The sequence below is a fragment of the Elephantulus edwardii genome, unplaced genomic scaffold (assembly GCF_000299155.1).
Source record: "Elephantulus edwardii isolate Elephantulus edwardi_28Jun2011 unplaced genomic scaffold, EleEdw1.0 scaffold00160, whole genome shotgun sequence".
Taxonomy (NCBI): domain Eukaryota; kingdom Metazoa; phylum Chordata; class Mammalia; order Macroscelidea; family Macroscelididae; genus Elephantulus; species Elephantulus edwardii.
The window spans coordinates 7481168-7499706 of record NW_006399910.1 but is presented as its reverse complement, the minus strand read 5'-3'; the positions used below and the strand labels follow the sequence as shown (position 1 = coordinate 7499706).

Genomic DNA, 18539 nt, shown 5'->3' with positions numbered 1-18539 from the left:
TATAAACTAGCTGGAGGGTCAGCTATCCATCAGCTTTGACCTGATGGTACATAACAACAACAACAACAACAACAACAACAACAACAAATGCCCACTGGAGGATCAGCTATGAGTCAGTTCAGACTCGGTGGTACATAACAACAGCAACAACATTTACAGCAAAGCCAACAGGGGAAAGTTATTTTGACTTGTTAATTATAACTAAACACCTTGAGGGAACGAGTTGCTGGTCCTAGGGTCTCAGAACTGCAGACTCGAAGGACATTAAAGTAAATCGACTTAACGTGGTCCACTAAGGCAGCGTTTTACACTCTGAGCAGCAACTGAGATCTTAAAGGCTTGGGAGCAGTCATCTAAGTTGCGACTATTTGTCTCTCTTGGTCTTAAACGAAGAGGGAAGGAAATCAAACTAAGAGGGAAGATTCATAGGAATCTCCTTAGAAAACTCCATAGTATTAGTGAACTCTGTGCCCCTCAATGAATGCGACCCTGAGATTAGAACTAGATTGTGCTTGGCTACCATTAAGGACCACTCTCAAAGGAATCAACTGAGGATTGAGTGTGTGTGTGTGTGTGTGTGTGTGTGAAATGTGTGTGAAATATGGAAAACCCTCAAAAACATAATAGCCAGACTTCTTTGTCTAATCAAGCTGGGTGGGACCCATATAATTCTTAGTTAATTTTTGAACCTGGAATAAAGCTCATTCCTGTTACTCATCCTTCAGTCAAACAATTGAAAGATCTATTATGTGAACCATAACACCTAGGAGACACCCACTCTCGGGATAATGAACCACACAAGATCAAAAGGGGAGCATTTACTGGGTGATAGATACAGGAAGTCAGGAAGGGCTAAAATAAAAGGATTAATGAAGATGAGAATTGTGAGGGGGAAGTGGGAAGATGTTTTCATTAATAATTTAAAACATGTGTGCACAAATGATTAAATAGAAAAACAATTTGCTTTGCAAACTTTTACTTAATTAGGAGAGATAAGGAGACAAAGACAAAAGAAGAAAGAAGAGAGGGAGGGAAGGAGAGAGAGAGAGAGAGAGACTGTGTGTGTGTGTGTGTGTGTGTGTGTGTGTGTGTGTGTGAGATGGCTAGGTTTCCAGATCTGCCATTACAGCTCTTTAAAATTCCAAATATGCTGCTTTGTGTGGGAAAACATGAACAATGATTTCTTCTAGCTTGCTGACAATAAGGCCCATGGCTTAGGGTGGGGAGTTTTGGAAGAGCAGGGCCAGCTTTCATGGTATTTCATCAGTTTCCTTTTTTGCCATTCCAGGTTACTCCAAACTTGTTGGCTTTAAACAGCACCCACTTACTGTCCTCAGGTCCCAGAGGTCAGACTGCTGAAGAAGCCATGCTGCAAGCCCATCGTCCTCTGCTTGGTTCATTCTGGCTCACAGCCAGCCCCCATAGAGTTCCTGAGGCTGTGAATCTTAATAGCGGCATCTGACTTAATCAGTCTCCCTTAGAGTGATTGGTGGATTCAAAGTGTCAACCTTTCTCTTAGCAATTTAGCATACAGCCTACTGTGCCAAGTCAGTCTCACTGAGTTGCATTCCATCTGGGCTGCAGTCCTCATGGATGTCCTCAGGGTCTGGGCTGCATTCCTCATGGACACCCTTGGGAACGTCCCTTCCTTTTTCAGCTTCTAAGGGCTGTCAGCTCTCTGAGTCAACAGCCTACACTTCCCACCTTCAAAGCCAGTCACAGTGGCTTAAGTCCCTGTCCTGCTTTTATGCCTCTGGTTCCCTCTCTCCTGCCTCCCTCTTCCACTTACAAGGATCTTTGTGAATATGTTGATCTGGCAGATAATACTGTTAGGGAGTTTTGGTGGCCTAGAGGTAAGAAGCTTCACTATAATCCCAAAAGGCTCACGGTTTAAATCCACCTGCTGCTACGCAGGAGGATGGGCAATCTTCTCCTGTGCTATTCAGTTCCTTTGAAAACCCCCTGGAGTTGGTTCTGACTCAATGACACACAGTGACAACAGGCAGGAAATTCAGGATCACATCCGATGTCATGTTGAGCTGCTTCTCACTCACTATAATGTGAGGTCAATTCGAATGCATAGCGATCTTCCCAGGTAGGGTAAAATTGCCCTGTTGGATTTCAAGACTGTAAACATTTTTTCCACACCACGTAATTAGCTTTTTCTTTATCTTCTTCTTTTTCTATTCAAGTAAGTATTTAGGAATCTAGAGGACTTTTTGTATTGTGACAGTAATAATTACCACTGATTGGTTAATTTAGTACAATGTCTTATCAATCCTAAGGTTGTAAATCTTAATATGAGCAGACCCCCACCTTTCTCCCGTGGAGAAGCTGGTGGGTTCAAGGTATGGACCTTTCTGTGATCAACCTAACATGTTAGCCACTATGATAATAGGTCTCCTCATTCAGCCGCTTAATAACCTTAGATCCATCCATCTCCAACCTAATTCCTTTCTGCAATATAACATAACATATATACAAATTCCAGGGATTATGATGGAAATCTTTAAAGAACATAGTTCTACCTCTCTTAGGTCCCCAGAGGCAAAGGATCCTCTTTGGCTCTCACATTTAATGGGTTGCTGAATTTTAATGATACTGGTTTTGTTCCTACCTTTCACATCTCCCTGTTATCCCTGTTGCCTCTCACTCAATACAAGAATGATCCCATCAATCTGTAATGTCACAAATCCTAGGGGAAAAATCAGTCCTCCAGCATGTAGTAAAAATTCTGTTCATGGAAGTGACTGGGCTGCAAAGAAGAATAATAAATACGTGGGAGAGTTTTCTGGAGGGATTATCCTGAGGAAAAAAGGCAAAGATTACAAATTGTTCCAAATGGTTATGAATGAGTGGTTAAAAGAATGGGAGGGTTGTGCACGGGAAATAGCATCAAGGAAGTCAATGATTCTGGAGGCTCTTTAGCTTCAGTCTAACTATTTTGGATTGCTCTGCATTTGCAAGGAAGAAGTCTATTGGCCTTGTAAAGCTCTTGGATTTACACTGTGTCTGGCCAGCATCATCCTGTCTATGAAGAGGCACTGGGTAGTGCTTTGCTCTCTCCTTGGACATAGAATGAAATGCACTGTGGATCTTCAGTTTCATGAAGAGCATGCTAATGTAAGCTGCAGTAAGGCTCATCTCATTCACAGCCTATATTATTCAAAGAAAATCCTGTCTAACATTCTAATAGTACTTGAAAAGCAATTTAAATCTTTATTTTACCAAAGGAGGATTACCTTCATTTCACAAAGGTGAAGTTTCAAAACTTTTTCTCTCTCTTTCTCTCAGTAGCTCATAAAATGATGGATATTTTTTTTTCTTTTCCCATTTCATCCCAGACACAAAGGACTTTTTCTTTAACCAGGCCACAGAGACTTCCTTGTCTCATCTTTCTTGTTGTTTTTTCCCCCTTAGTTTGATCTTAAAGAATTCTAGGTCTTGAAGTGTGTTGCATGCTGCATGGCTAATCAGAAATATCAGTGGTTTGAACACAAGAGCCACTCTGAGGGAGAATGGTGGTCAGTCTCCTCTTGTTAACAATTTTCAGCTTGGAGACAAAATGCAGGCTTGCCCTGAATCAGAATAATCGGTTTTGGCTTTTTCGTATTGTTTGGGGGCAAATGGTTAATTTGCTCACCTGTTACTCAAAAGGTTGGAAGTTTGAATTACCTGGAGGAAAGGCTTGGAAATGGACTTTGAATAATCAGTCCATGGAAGCCTGTGAGCTACAGCTGGACGCTGACACTCATGGAACTACCATGTGTCTACTGGTAGTTGACTCAATGGCAATTGTATTTATATTGGTACTTGTATCTCTTTACTTGTGGTAAAACCTCACTAGGATTTGACTTTTGAGCCAGAAAAACAAAACCAGCATCTTACTGGACGGTGAGCTACTCACACATTACCAAACTCTCCCAACTACATTTAGCTATTTCATCCAAGGAAGTGAATAGTGAATTTGGGCTGCCTGGTGCTGTGGGGTCATTGCAAGGCAGTCCCCGGGGAGGGGGGGAATGCCACCTTCTCCCAGCTGATGAGACCGATGAGGCGAAGCATGCCAGTTTCAGAGTGAGACCAGAACCCCATCAATGCAGACGCAGCAAGACAGAACCTTGTTGGAGTTTGATTTAAATGGATGCATCACACAAATACTGGATTTCAGCTCACTCAAGAAATAATTAAACTCCGCATGTGAAGCAGGCCCGGGCTGGGCCCTGGCCATGGCAGGAGAACGGCCCCCACTCGAGGCGCCGGGGGAGGGCTCCCCAGGGCCGGGGGCCACAGGCGGAGGCCCGGGCTGGGGCCGTCCCTCCTCCTACCGGACTCTCCTTAGCGCCGTGTCTAGCCTGGCGCGTGTGGACGATTTCCATTGCATGGAGAAGATCGGGGCCAGCTTCTTCTCTGAGGTCTACAAGGTCCGCCACCGACAGTCAGGGCAAGCCATGGTGCTGAAGATGAACAGGCTCCCCAGTAACCGGGGAAACACGCTACGCGAGGTGCAGCTGATGAACCGGCTCCGTCATCCCAACATCCTGAGGTTTATGGGCGTCTGTGTACACCAGGGGCAGCTGCACGCTCTCACAGAGTACATGAATGGGGGAACCCTGGAACAGCTGCTCAGCTGCCCTGAGCCCCTGTCCTGGCCTATCAGGCTCCACCTGGTTCTGGACATTGCCCGAGGCCTACGGTATCTTCATGCCAAAGGTGTATTCCACTGAGACTTGACATCTAAGAACTGTCTGGTCCGACGGGAAGACCAAGGCTTCACAGCTGTTGTGGGTGACTTTGGGCTGGCTGAAAAGATTCCTGTGTATAGGGAAGGGGCAAGGAAGGAGCCACTGGCTGTGGTAGGTTCCCCATATTGGATGGCTCCAGAGGTATTGCAGGGTGAGCTGTATGACGAAAAGGCTGATGTCTTTGCCTTTGGGATTGTCCTCTGTGAGCTCATCGCCCGAGTGTCTGCAGACCCTCACTACCTGCCCCGTACAGAGGGCTTTGGTCTGGATGTGCCAGCTTTCCGAACCCTGGTGGGAGATGATTGCCCACTGCCTTTCCTGCTCCTGGCCATCCACTGCTGCAATATGGAACCCAGTGCCCGTGCCTCCTTCACTGAAATCACCCAACACCTGGAATGGATCCTCGAGCAGCTGCCTGAGCCAGCTCCTGTCATCACGGCTCCTCTGACATACAACCAGGGGTCTCATCTAAGAGGGGGTCCTTCTGCCACACTTCCCAGGCCAGACCCCCGGCTCTCCCGAAGCCGGTCAGACCTCTTCCTGCCCCCATCACCAGGATCACCCCCCAACTGGGGGGACAGTCTTACTCGAGTCAACCCTTTCTCACTACGGGAAGACCTCAGGGGTGGCAAGATGAAGCTCCTGGACACACCCAGCAAGCCAGTCACCCCTCTGCCCCTTGTACCACCATCACCACTGACCTCTACCCACCCGCCCTTGGTGACTACTCCAGAGATCGTGGTCCAGCCTGGGACACCTGCCCGCCGCTGCCGCTCCTTGCCCTCATCTCCTGAGCTCCCCCGACGTATGGAAACAGCACTGCCAGGTCTTTGCCCTCCCCCTACAGTCCCCTCGACTGAAGAAAGTATGGAGTGTGAGGGCAGCAGCCCTGAGCCAGAACCCCCAGGACCAGCTCCTCAGCTGCCTTTGGCCGTGGCCACAGACAACTTCATCAGAACGTGTTCCTCTGCCTCTCAGCCCTGGTCTCCCCGATCAGGACTTCCCCTCAATAACAACCCACCAGCTGTAGTAGTAAACTCTCCACAGGGCTGGGCTGGGGAGCCCTGGAACAGGGCTCAGCATAGCCTGCCCCGGGCGTCAGCTCTGGAACGGACAGAACCTTCGCCACCTCCTTCAGCACCCCGGGAGCCTGATGAAGGGCTGTCCTGTCCTGGCTGTTGCCTCGGCCCCTTCAGCTTTGGCTTCCTGTCCATGTACCCCCGCCCCACACCAGCTGTTGCCCGCTACCGCAACCTGAACTGTGAGGCCGGCAGTCTCCTCTGCCACCGAGGGCACCATGCCAAGCCACCCACACCCAGTCTGCAGCTGCCTGGGGCACGCTCTTAGCAATGGGGCCTGTGGTCTCAGGTCTCCAACTTGGACTTCAGGACACTTTGTGAGGACAGAGTACAAATGCTGGACAGTGCCAACCCCAAATGGGTGGACTAGCCCTTCTCCCGATACAAGGGAGTCTGAGTTTGGACTCAAGAGACCGAGCACTTCTTGTCCAAGTCCCTGGGCTCTCTCTCCCGTGGGGATCCCTGAACCAGACACAGCATTGCCGACACACGAGACTAACACCACGTGCAAACGATTTAAAAGTATTTCAATAAAACTGCCTGGCTGGCTCCGGGCTGCCCCTATCCACTAAAAAAAAAAAAAAAAGAAATAATTAAACTCCAATTCTAGTTGTACATTTTAAACTATAATAGTGGTGAGGCAAATGAAGAGGTGCTTTGCAGATTTAAGAAAAGAAGTAATAGAACGGAAATTGGTAGCGTGAGATGAGTGCTGTATTGATTTTATCAATGGAGGACAGTACCAAAACAGTTGTCTTATTACACTTTTATTCTTTGGAGCATCTGATGGCTGAAAATTTTAAAGAATGTTGAAAAACACCCTTTAGTGAAATTTTACCTAGAAGTAAGAGGAAAGAGAAACCATCTGGAAAATGAAAGACAAAGATGCTATCCTTCTCTGTCACCTCTACCTTGACAACTTTAAATTTTATTTTGAAAAATTGAAAAAAAGAAATAAAAATAATAGTTTATTGGACTCCATATATTTTTACCTTAAAATTACCAGTTATTAATGTTATTCTATGCATGTCTTCCATTTTTTTGTTATATATATAAACATATACACACAAAAACACACATACACTTTTGGTAAAATCATTGAATACATATTGTAAGAAAAAGAACAATGTCCTTATAAACCCAACACTGTGTTCACACTCAATACATTTAACTTTGATACAATAATAGTGTCTTGAAGAAGATGATATTTGTCAGTTTCATCACTGTAAAATATGTTGTACTTCCTGACCAATTGTAAAGGATGACTAAGTATCTTTTATGGATTTACTTGGAGACTGCTATGAAAATATCCCGATCTTCATTAAACTTTGACTCCACACTACTTGATGATTCATTCATTCTTCTTCTTCTTTTTTTTTTTTTTTAATGTTGGCTAGGTTGAGGCTTGGGCTGGGATTCAGGGGATGAATTTTCCTTCTCTGATCTGCACATTATTTTGTGGCATGGACTGTTGATCTGTTTTTTCCTAAGGAATATCATAAATCTCACCTGATCCACAGAGTCTGTCCCATCAGCCCTCCTGCATACCACTGTCTCTTGTGACCTATGGACATGCTTGCAGCCAGTCACCGTCGGGTTGACTCTGACTCAATAGCGCCGCCATTTGTCAGAGCCAAACTACACTCCACAGGGCCTGCTAGGGACTGGTTTCCAAGAGTAGAACACTTGACCTTTCTTCTGAGTTACCTCTGGATGGACTCACATCTCTAAACTTTTCGACAGCAATCAAGTGCTTTCAATGTTTGCACCACTCAGAGACTCTGAAAACTTGTACAAAGAAGTCAATACTAAGTGATTTGTCCCATTAATGGCCTTACATTCCTGATCAGGTTCTAGCCTTTTTGGAGAACAAGTGAAAATAAAATCTGTTGCCATCATGCCACATCCAACTCATATTGACCCTCCACCAGGTTTCAAGGCTGTAAATCTTTGTGGGAGAGACCACTCATGTTTCTCAAACACAGTTAATGTCAACTGGCAACCTTTTGATTGTTGTTGTTGTTTACCATCGAGTCAGAACTGACTCATAGCAGACCCTCCGGTGGGTTTTCAGGTTGTTCATCCTTCTCCTGCGGAGCAGCTGGTAGCCTCGAACCATGTGCCTTCAGGATTGCAGCTTAGCTTCTTGCCCCTAGGCCAGCAGAGCTCCCTTTTGACTAGTAGCTGGAAATGTTTTGCACTACACTGTCAGGGTTCCTTTCATGGGGAATACAGGCCATGTTTTATACACTCTCTCCCCCCACAGCATCTAGTTAGTACTGGGAGATGGGAGGGGAGGGTATTTAAGTATTTAAGTATTTAACATATTAACAATTGATATGACCAAGCATCATATCAGAAGAGACGTCAGAAGAGATGCTGAGTGGCAATGCAGAAAAGCCCCATCACCAGACAGTGTACTCACTGAATGTCAGCCCTGTAGAGAAATGGAGCTGCAGCATAGAAGGGATGGACCAAAACTACATGACCAATTTCTGCGTGTGGAGCAGAGAGTCAATGTGATTGAACAGTGGTCGCATCTTCACTTTATGTTTTGTAATGGAACATATATTTTAAACTAACTTTCAGAAAAGATAGGAGGCTTGCAAATTGCATTTATTAATTACTTGTAATAAAAATGTAGTGACACTAATAATGACAGTGCAAGACATTTTTATGGTCCTAGATAAATGTTTAAAAGCATGTTCCCATTGATGATCTCATTTAATTTTCTTAGCAACTCTGTAAGTTGGACAGGTATCAGTATTTCCGTATTATAGAGCAGGGAACCGATTCTCAGAAAGATTATGCCCTGCATTATAAACATACACATACCTGCCTGCACAGATGTATAAAAGGAGAGATTCTGTGCCCAGGAAGCTTAAAGTCAGAATTGGGAGACCACAGGTACTGATAGGATTGCTTAAAAATATTTACTATGCAGCACATTGAAAATTTCTAGGAACCACAGAAACATTGGCCTTCTTCTCAGATGGATGAAGCTTCTTAGCAGACATATTTAGAGCACAGGTTTGTTTTTTTTGTTGTTGTTTTTTTGGTTTTTTTTTTGTTGTACTAGTTTATTTACAAAATTCGAATACATTGCTTCCAATTTCCCTCACCCACCCATCAAATTGTAGAGCACAGTTTTTGACAAAAACTGTCTTTAAACAGTGAAGCTTTTCCAGGATTTTGAGGGTGTATATTTTCATGTCTCTGGATATTATAAAGAGTTAATGTGTTCAGCTGAGAACTGATAGGTGGAGTGTTTGAATCTACTCTGAGGTGTCTCAGAGAAAAGGGTCTGGTGAACTGCTTCCAAGGAAAAAACACCTATGTAGCCTGGTTCTACTCTGACATAGCTGGAGAGGCTACAAGTCAGAATGGACTTGAAGGCAACTCTCTTGTAAAATTTTATGTATACTGAAGTTGTGTGCCATCAAGTTGGAACTGCCCCAGAGCTGACTCTCCAGAGGTTTTCAGAGGCAATAAATCACACTGGAGGAGACTGCACATCCTTAACCCACAAAACAGCTGATGGATTTGAACTGCACGCCTTTGGATTTGCACTACACTTCTTACCACTAGGTGACCAGAGCTCACATTATACATAATAATACATAATATATGAGAATCTTCATCTTACATATTTGGGGCAGGTTGCTAGGAGAGGCTATTCTTTGGAAAGGGATATCATGCTTGGAAACATTGAAGGTCAGTGAAAGAGAGGGGGACCCTCAATGAGATGAATTGACACAGTGACTGCAGCAATAAACTCAAGTATGTCAGAGATGATGAGGATAGCAGAGGATAGGACAGGGTTCAGATCTGTTGTTCATAGGCTCACAATGAGTAGTACCTGACTTGACAGCACCTAACAACAACAAACAACAAGTAACAACAACAACAAAAGTGGTTATAATGCAGTCTTCCCTATTCTAGTCATTGTCATCCAATCAGAACTGATGCACAGCTGACCCTTCCTGGGTTTTCAAGGCAGCAGATCTCATGGGAGGAGATCTTCCATCCCAGAAAGCCACTGGTGGATTCAAACTGCCAGACTTTGGGCAGGTAACCCAGGTCCCTACAGACTACAGCCCCAGAGCATCCTGGGAGTCACGCTAGTACAGGATATTAGAGATCTAATACAGGTATTTTGAGATCCAATCATGGGTACTCACAGTGGTCGCTGACATTGGATGCAGCGTTTTATTATGCATAGATATGCACATAGATTAAAATCTATGATTTTAATGAAATCCTCTTCCAAGCAGTTGTACAATTCCTGCCCTCAGCGGCTCAAGTATTTATTTGAAATAAGAAATAATCCCAGAGGTACATGGTTCAAATCCACCAGATGCTCTGCTGGAGAAGGAGGGGGAAATCTCCTCCTGTACCAGTCAGATCTGATTTGACGGTACACATAAAAATAATAAAATAAAAATTTTTAAAAATTTAATAAAAAAAAGAAAGACCATTGATGAAATGGATTCTCATAATTGCTGCCACAATGGGCTCAGATGTAGCAATTGTGAGGACAGTAAACAATGGGCTATCATTGTTGCTATGTGCCCTCGAGTCGCCTGCGTCTCATAGTGACCCTATGTACAACAGCTCTGAATCTGTTCTATTTGAAGCCAATTTCACTGTTTCTGACACACCACCCCATCACCCCAGTCAATGAGTCAATCCCTCTCACCCAGAGTCTTCCTCACTTGTACTGTCCCTCCACCCTTCCAAGCATGATGATGAAACAACTGGTCAGGATTTAATTACTGTTGTTAGGAGCTAGAAGGGAGTCCATAGCCTCTAATGACAACAGATTATGGTTAGAATGAATACCAATAATTTTCAAACTTATAATGCATATCACTTTTAAACATCTCACTAATCTATACTCATTTCATGATTTAAAATTACATTTAATGTCTTTCAAACCACCTTTTCTGTGTTATTTTTTCTGTTCCTATTGTTTTCCAATCTTCTTTTCTCAGAATCTTAGTTTCATAATATCTTGTGTCTCTGGAAGGCTTTCCTCTTTATGTTTAAGTGTGCAAAGACCTTGAACAATCCCACTAGTGGAGAAGCATGTGACTCCCTGTTTCCCCTGGGTAGCCCCCTGTGCTGGCCTAGTTCTCCCTGTCTGTGCTCTGTCCACGAGAGAGGACTACATATTTCCTTCTAGGTTACCCAACTCATTAATTTCCTGATCAAGACTAACTGCTAACCAATGATCATCTGGTTGCTGCCATGAACATATTGATTGGTTTAGCTTTTGAGTGGGAATTAAGAGAGGTTAATGGCCCACATTTGATTATGCCTTGGTAAAACACGAGGCTATGGGGGATTGTGGAAAAGACAGGAAATGAAGACAGTTGAGTTTCATTTCAGCTTGGCCACAGTGAGCTGTTACCAAGATACTTGACCCGTTTTCCCCCCAACTCAGAGGTCTTTCCTAGATGTCATTTTATGATCCTCTCTGAGGTCATCTAGGTAGATCGGCCATCATTATGCAGACATGTTCATAAATTCAGAGGGATTTTAGAGTTTCCAAATGCTTGCCTCATGCATTGCTTAATCAGTGGCTTGTAGGAAATGGCCGTGATTAGCGAAGCACAGGGCACGACTTTTACGGCTTCCATTAAGGAGTGTCGCCAGGCCTCGGCTGGTCAGGCTCGGAAGAGCGTTCGCACTGGGAATATATTTGTCAGTAGTTCTGCAGATTGTGTAATTATTGCATCATTTTCTTTCCAGCTCTCATAAATGGGGATTAGAGCTGACATTTGGTAATTTTAAGAGTGTTCTCCCTCTCCCAGCATAGTTAGTGGTAATTGCTGAGAACTTCATTTCTCACGAAGGGCTTTCTTTCGCTGCCTGTGGTTCCTTGGCTCCCACATGATCTGCGCTGGGTGTGAGCTCCAAGGCCATCAAGCAGCAGATGCAGCCAGTTTAATCCATGTAGAAGGAGAAACTGAAAGGAACCAGTTGGAATTCCTTCCTGAGAGCGTGTTTATGAAATTTCTGAAATATTAAAAAAACACATATTCGAAATTTTTTTAAAAAAACTTACGAGGATTGATTCCCACCCCTCCACCCCCCCCCCCTTCAGTCTGCAAGTAAAGGGGCCGCAGGTTCTTCCTTCGTGGGACTCGCTGCTCTCCCACTCCTCACCAGCACATCCCAGGGTCATTGTATGCCAGCCCTGGTGCTGTTGGCGCAGACCAGAGGTCTTCTGAAACCCTTCAGTATCGAGTCCACTCTGGCTCATCTTGATCCTACAAGGCCGAGCAGAATGGTGCATAATGTTTCCAAGGCTGGGGTCTCTGTGGAAGCAGACTGTTACAGCTTCCTCCTTCCGTAGAGCTCGTGAGTTCAAACCATGGAGCTCAGGTTAGCAGCTGACCCTGTAACCACTGTGCCATCAGGTCTCCCTGACCCAGCCTGGCACAAAGTGTGTGATTGCCAATCTGCACCAAAGGGTCTGTCTTTTCCACTATACCGCCTATGGCCTCACATTCATCATTCTTTTTTAAATACTATTTTTAATTGCGATTTTAAAGAAAGTTTACAGAAAAGTTAGATTTTCCTTCCTTCCTTCCTTCCTTCCTTCCTTCCTTCCTTCCTTCCTTCCTTCCTTCCTTCCTTCCTTCCCATTTTTACCCCCTCTCCATTTCTCTCCCATCCCCAAGTTCTCTTTTTTGTTTATTTAAAATATTCTTTCACTGTTTCACAATTACTTCTCTCTCCCTCAGTTCTCTTTGCAATGTACTTCTTAATCTGAGCTGTTGTTATACATATAATATCTAATCATATATTCCTTTTAAACAGTTCTTTCCTTCATCTGGTCCAGTGCAATGTTCATTATCTATTCACTCTTATCTTCTCCCAAGCCCTCATGTCAGACCTGTTTTATAACAGTGGTGCTATGCACTATTTGTCCTTTTGTGACTGAGATATTTCACTCAGCATAATGTCCTGCGGGGTCACCCATGTTGTGCAATGTTTTATGAGTTCATTGTTTTTCAATACTGTGTAATATTCCATCATAGGAATATACCATACCTTTTCTACCCATTTGTTTGTTGATGGACACTTGGGTTTTTTCAGTCTATTTGTTATTGAAAATAATGCAGCAATAAACATGGGTGTGCTTATATCTGTTTGGATGGCAGTTACGGTTTATTTAGAGGGATTTCTGTTCTCATGTTCTTTAAGGTAATTTCTACCTAAAATGATGTTAGAGTTGACAGCTTCTCCCAACATTATCACACACAGATGAGCACAGACACCACTCACACATACATGCACACGTCCAGACTCATATGCTCGTGTATTAGACCAAAATGGAATTTTGGAATGTGTACACACACACACACACACACACACACACACACACACACACACTTACTGCAAGAAAAACCTCAACAGATTAAGCTCATTGCCACAGAGTCAGAATCCACTCTTAGGTGACCTCCAGTGGGCTTTCAGAGGCTGAAATTTTGTGGTGAGGAGATTGCATGTCTTTCTTGCAAGGAGCAGCTTGGTAGATTACATTAGTAGTGCAACTCCTTAACATTAGGCTAGCAGCAAGAAAAGCCACCTGAGTCTTAACTGGATAGGTGTCACAGTCTCCTGGAGCTGGACTGTGGCTGTAAGTCACCTCCTCTCACCTCTGCTGCAATCTTTAGGAGAGATTCTTGAATCTTTTGCATCTTGTTTGGGCTCTGGAGGTCTATCAGGTAGAAAAATTTATGGGGAAGATGCTAACCCAAAGGTCATATCTTTCTGGCAGTTAAATCAACCAGCTGCTCCGTGGGAGAAAAATGGACATTCTCCTTCCCTGAAATCTATAACCTATGAAAACCCACTAAGGACCCAGCTATGAATCAGTTCCAACTTGAAGGCAATGAATTTGAGTTTTCTGAAAGGGGATGGAGTTGAGAGGACAAGATCAAAGCTCTGCCTGCCACATGTGGCATTTTTCAGGCAGAAAGATGACTGAGGATTAAGGGTCTGGTAGGGTCTGGGGCTCCTTGCCGGGATATTATCCATTTCATTTCTGAAGTTTTGGTAGCCCAGTGGTAAAGAAGCTGTGCTCCAATCCCAAAGACATGCAGTTTGAATCCATCAGCTGCTCCGCAGGAGAAGGATGGACAATCTCCTCTCATGCAATTACTGCATCTGAAAACCCATTAGAGGGCCAGCTGTGTGTTGGTTCTGACTTGATGGCACACAACAACAACAACAAATTGCACAAGAGGAGATTGCCTATCTTTCTCACTCAGACCTGCTGGTGGTTTCAAACTGTCAGAGAGATGTGACTTATGGGTTGGCAGTGCTGTTCTCTGTGGCCTCGGTCACCAGATCCCCATCTAGACTGACAGAAGAACATACAATTGTCTACTCAAAAACTTCCTTTTTGGAAAACTGCTCCTTCTCCTCCTGCTCTACCCCCTAGCCTCCCCAGAGATCCGTCACATTGACTCAATAATAATTTCAGAATATTCCTAACAGTGTGATTGTAGAGACAAATATTTTTCACATGGGACTGGGCGGGGGGGAGGATGAAGCAAGCCTGATGATTTCTTCCTATTCTGTCACAAAGCCAGTGGTGTTCTTGGCAAAGCCACCACATCTTTCTGTCTCAGTTTTCCCATTTGTGAGTATTAAGAGCTTGAAAAAAATAACAAGTCAGATTACAAGAACTAGAAAGCTGCTCCATCTCTCTCTTCTAGAGAGGACCTTTATCACAATACTGGATTTTAATGGGTTTTTGTGGTTGTTGTTTTTATGTGTCGTTGAATCAACTACAACTCACAGTGACCCTATGCACCTACAACAGCTCTGAACCTTGCCCTATCTTGAGCCAACCTCACTGTCTCTGACACGCCTGACCTTATTGCCATAATCACTTGGTAAATCCATCTAATCCAGGATTTTCTCTCCTGCTCTGACCCTCTACCTTTCCAAGCATGTTTCTATCAAAATTCTGGCCCCTTCTGACAACATGCCCAAAGTATGTGTGATGGAGCTTCAAAATCCTTGCTTCCAAGAGCAACTTGGTTTCACCCGTTTTAGGACAGACCTGTTAATTCTCTTCAAATACCATGGTATGTTCAATACTCTAGCCCCACAACTCAAAGGCATCAGTTCTTCTTATATTGTTTTTAGTTATTGTCCAGTTTTCTGATGCATAGAAAGCAATTAAGAAGAACATGGCCTTGATCAGGCGCACCTTAATCTTTAGACTGACACTGTTGCTCTTTAGTACTCTGGAAAGGTCCCTGACAGCAGACTTTCCTAGTGTAATTAATCTTTTTCCAGACTGCTGGTGCAAAGAGTGTTGACTGTAGAGCCAAGCAAGCTGTAATTGTCAGCAACCTCAATCTCTTCTCCATCTATCATGGTGCTGCCAGTTGGCATGGTGGTGAGGATCTTTGTATGCTTGATGTGAGATGCAATCCATATAGAAGCCTGAGGGTAATAGTGAAATGAGTACACAAGGACAAAAGTGTCTGAAAGAGGACTCAAGTAAGGTAGGAATTTGACCCTAAAGTCATTCTTGCTTGCTTTTTTATGTTTGTTTTTGGGTGTTTTTTTTTTTTAAGAAAATTTTTATTTTATACTACTGGTTTACTTGCAAAGTTCACATGCACTGTTTTTCACACCTGATCTTTCCCATTTCCTTAACCCACCCCCTCCTTCTACTCTTCAAATTGTGTGACACTATGATTACCCTCCCCCATCCATCCTCACTCCTCTGCTCCCATCCTCCCTCACTTGGATCCTCAGACACATTTTTCTAGTTCTCTGTTTCTACAGTAATGGTCTTATACAGTATTTGTCGTTATGGGACTAAGTTAGTTCACTTGGCACAATTCTTGCTTGCTTTTAACAAGTCAATCAAAGCTTTAAGAACAGCAGGCTGTGTGAAGTGGGACATATTCCCATTCCCAACAACCCGATGCTGATGTTGGGTGCCATACTGACCTCCATATGACAGAATTCTACTATCTCACAAGGTTGTCATAGCTGCAATCTTTCTAGAAGCAAGTAATTTCTCCCATTGAGCCACTGATGACTTTTTGAACTGCCAACCTCCCAGTGTATATGACTGCCCAAATGCTGACCTCTGAAGAGTGAGGCAAAGAGAGGATCTACATCTTCTTGGTGCCTCAGGATAGACAACAACTTGAACTGTAGATGTGTTATGTCTCCTGTGTTCTTAAATGTTGTGTGTGTGCAATTCTGTGAAAGCCACTTACCCTGTCTGAGCTTTGGGTGAGATGGAAGCTTCTATCTAGGAGACTATCTGCCTAGTGCGTGCAAAAGCATACAGCTGGTATTTCACAAGCGCTCTAATAGAGACACATCCCTTGCCCAGACACTTGGCCCTAGATTATAGCAAATTCCACACAGCAGAGAGGACACAAGTGGATACCATTCAGCTCAGTTGGTGCCTGCGGAGCATGTTGCTTTTAAATATCCCCGCTTGCAGGAGGTTTTCTAAAGGTCAGCTCATCACAGCTTATTAAAGAGGATGATTAAGTCATCTGGCAGTTTGTGAAAGAAAAACAGATGGATTTAAACAGCATCCTCCCCTATGATCGACATTTTCCATTAAATATCAAAGTGAGATGGTTTGAGCTGCTTGTGTTATTATTCTCCAAAGGATCCAGGGTGCTATTGGCTATGGCTCAGGTGGCTTATTCTTTGTTAGAGCCCAGCTATTAGCCTTGTTCCTGTCACTGTCAGTTACTGGAGAATCCATCATGCTGTGACTTACAGGGAGATGTGCTAGGAGGGCTTCATTTCCTCTTCCCCTGGGGGAGTGGCAGGGGGCAGGTGACTTCAGGAGGTGAGCAAATTGGATTGATTACCATCTACAGAGTGGGCGAGAGCTTTGGTTTACTCATGCTAGTGGGACTGGTGAGCTGTCAGATCCACTCAGCAAAGGCCCAGAGAGGATGAGCAGGGTTCGGATCTCAAATGCTCAAAGCGAAATCTACAGCGAACTCTAAATTGGGAGGGTCTTTACAAATCAGAGAGCACCAGTAGTGATAATCATGATAATAATAGTATGAAATGACCACAAATGCCACAACCAAGATTTTGGATGAGGTGTTTCTGTGCCCTGTTTCTGTGCACTGATAAGTGTGTGGCTGTTGCTGTTCGGTGTGTCTAGTTGAGTATGACATACAGCGACCCTATGAACGACTCTCTGTTCTATCCTGTGCTGTCCCTGTCATCTCTGATGCACTTGAGCTCACTGCTGCAGTCACTATCCATCTTGTTGAGGGTCTTCCTTTCCTTTACTGACCCTATAACTTTCCAGGTATAATATTTCTTTTTAAGGACTGGCCCTTCCTAATACCATGTCCAAAGTACGAGAGACAAAGCTCTACTACCCTTACCTTTAAGAAGCACTCTTGTTACACTTTCTCTATCAAACATGTCTGTTTGTTCTTTTGGCAGCCCGTGGGATATGCAGTACTCTTCTGCAGCACCACAACTCAAGGGCACTGATTCTTCTTCTGTCATCCTTAGTCATTCCTCAGCTCTTGGACACAAGTGTTTGTAAACACAATGGCCTAAATCAGACGCAGCTTACTCTTTAGACTCACATCATTACTCTTTAATACTTTGGAGAAGTCCTTGATAGGAGACATTCCTAATGCAAAGGATCTTTCAATATTTTGACTTTTGTACCAAGGATGTTGATTATGGATCTAAGTAAGATGAAGTCCTTGGTAGTTTCATTATTTTCTCCATCTATCACCATGTTGCCTATTGATCCTTTGGTGAGGATTTTAGGTTTCTTGATGTCAAGATGTAATCCATACTGAAGGTTGTAGTCTTTGATCTTCTGAAGCAAGTGCCTCAAGTCCACAATTTCAGCAAGCAAAGTTGTGTGATCTTTACAATAATCCTGATGCTTCATTCCTCCTCATAAAGTCCAGCTTCTTAAATGATTGAATCAGCATTCTGAAAAAGGGAACACTGCATGGTTTAAAATCAAGAAAGGATATGTGTGAGTGTCTAGTGTACAGGTTCCCCGGGTGATGCTAGTGCTAACTAAATATTTATAAGTTCAAATCCGCTCAGCGATAATTCAGAAGAAAAGTCTGCCAATCAGCTTCTGAAAGATTGGTCACTGAAAACATTACGGAATCTAAGGGCAGGTCAATGAAGGAACCAGAACCAACTGGTTTGGTTTCATTGGCCTGAAGGCTATTGTGATACTAATCGATACATCCTTTCTCTATCTCTTTTTATGCTTCCTTTCAAGCAAATAACTGTCTCAGCATTTTACGGTTCATGAGTGATACAGGTAAAGTAGAAGGCAGAAGTAGCCTGTTAGCTCTACTGTCTTTGGTTTTTTAAAAGTTTAAATGCTTAGAGGAACTTGGAGTTTGCCAAGGAGGTAGAAGAAAGGGAGACATGATTTTGTAGGCTGGTGGCAGAAGATAGTAGGGATACAGGAGAGTTGAGGGGCTTTCCACTCCCCCCCCCCAACTCTGTCCTTCACAAGACTATGAACTAGGGTACAGAGACTGTCGCAGGCTCTGGGATAACTCCCTGATCCCAATGTGCTCTGTTTATTTGTTGTCTGTTACCTCTGTGCACTCCCGTCAGGGTCTGCATGCCCCAAGGTCAATGATATTGGCTCTTCTCAGGAACACATCTATTACCAATTTTCCCTGTCCCTGGCAAC

At 43.8% G+C, this 18539-nt stretch overlaps 1 pseudogene across 1 annotated transcript; it reads left to right on the top strand.

The window, feature by feature from the left end:
• Nucleotides 1-4229: 4229 nt before the first annotated feature.
• LOC102870312 lies at nt 4230-6388 on the top strand (annotated as a pseudogene). Its single transcript, XR_438949.1, has one exon. The product of XR_438949.1 is annotated as a testis-specific kinase 1 pseudogene (transcript).
• The last annotated feature ends 12151 nt before the right edge of the window (nt 6389-18539 follow it).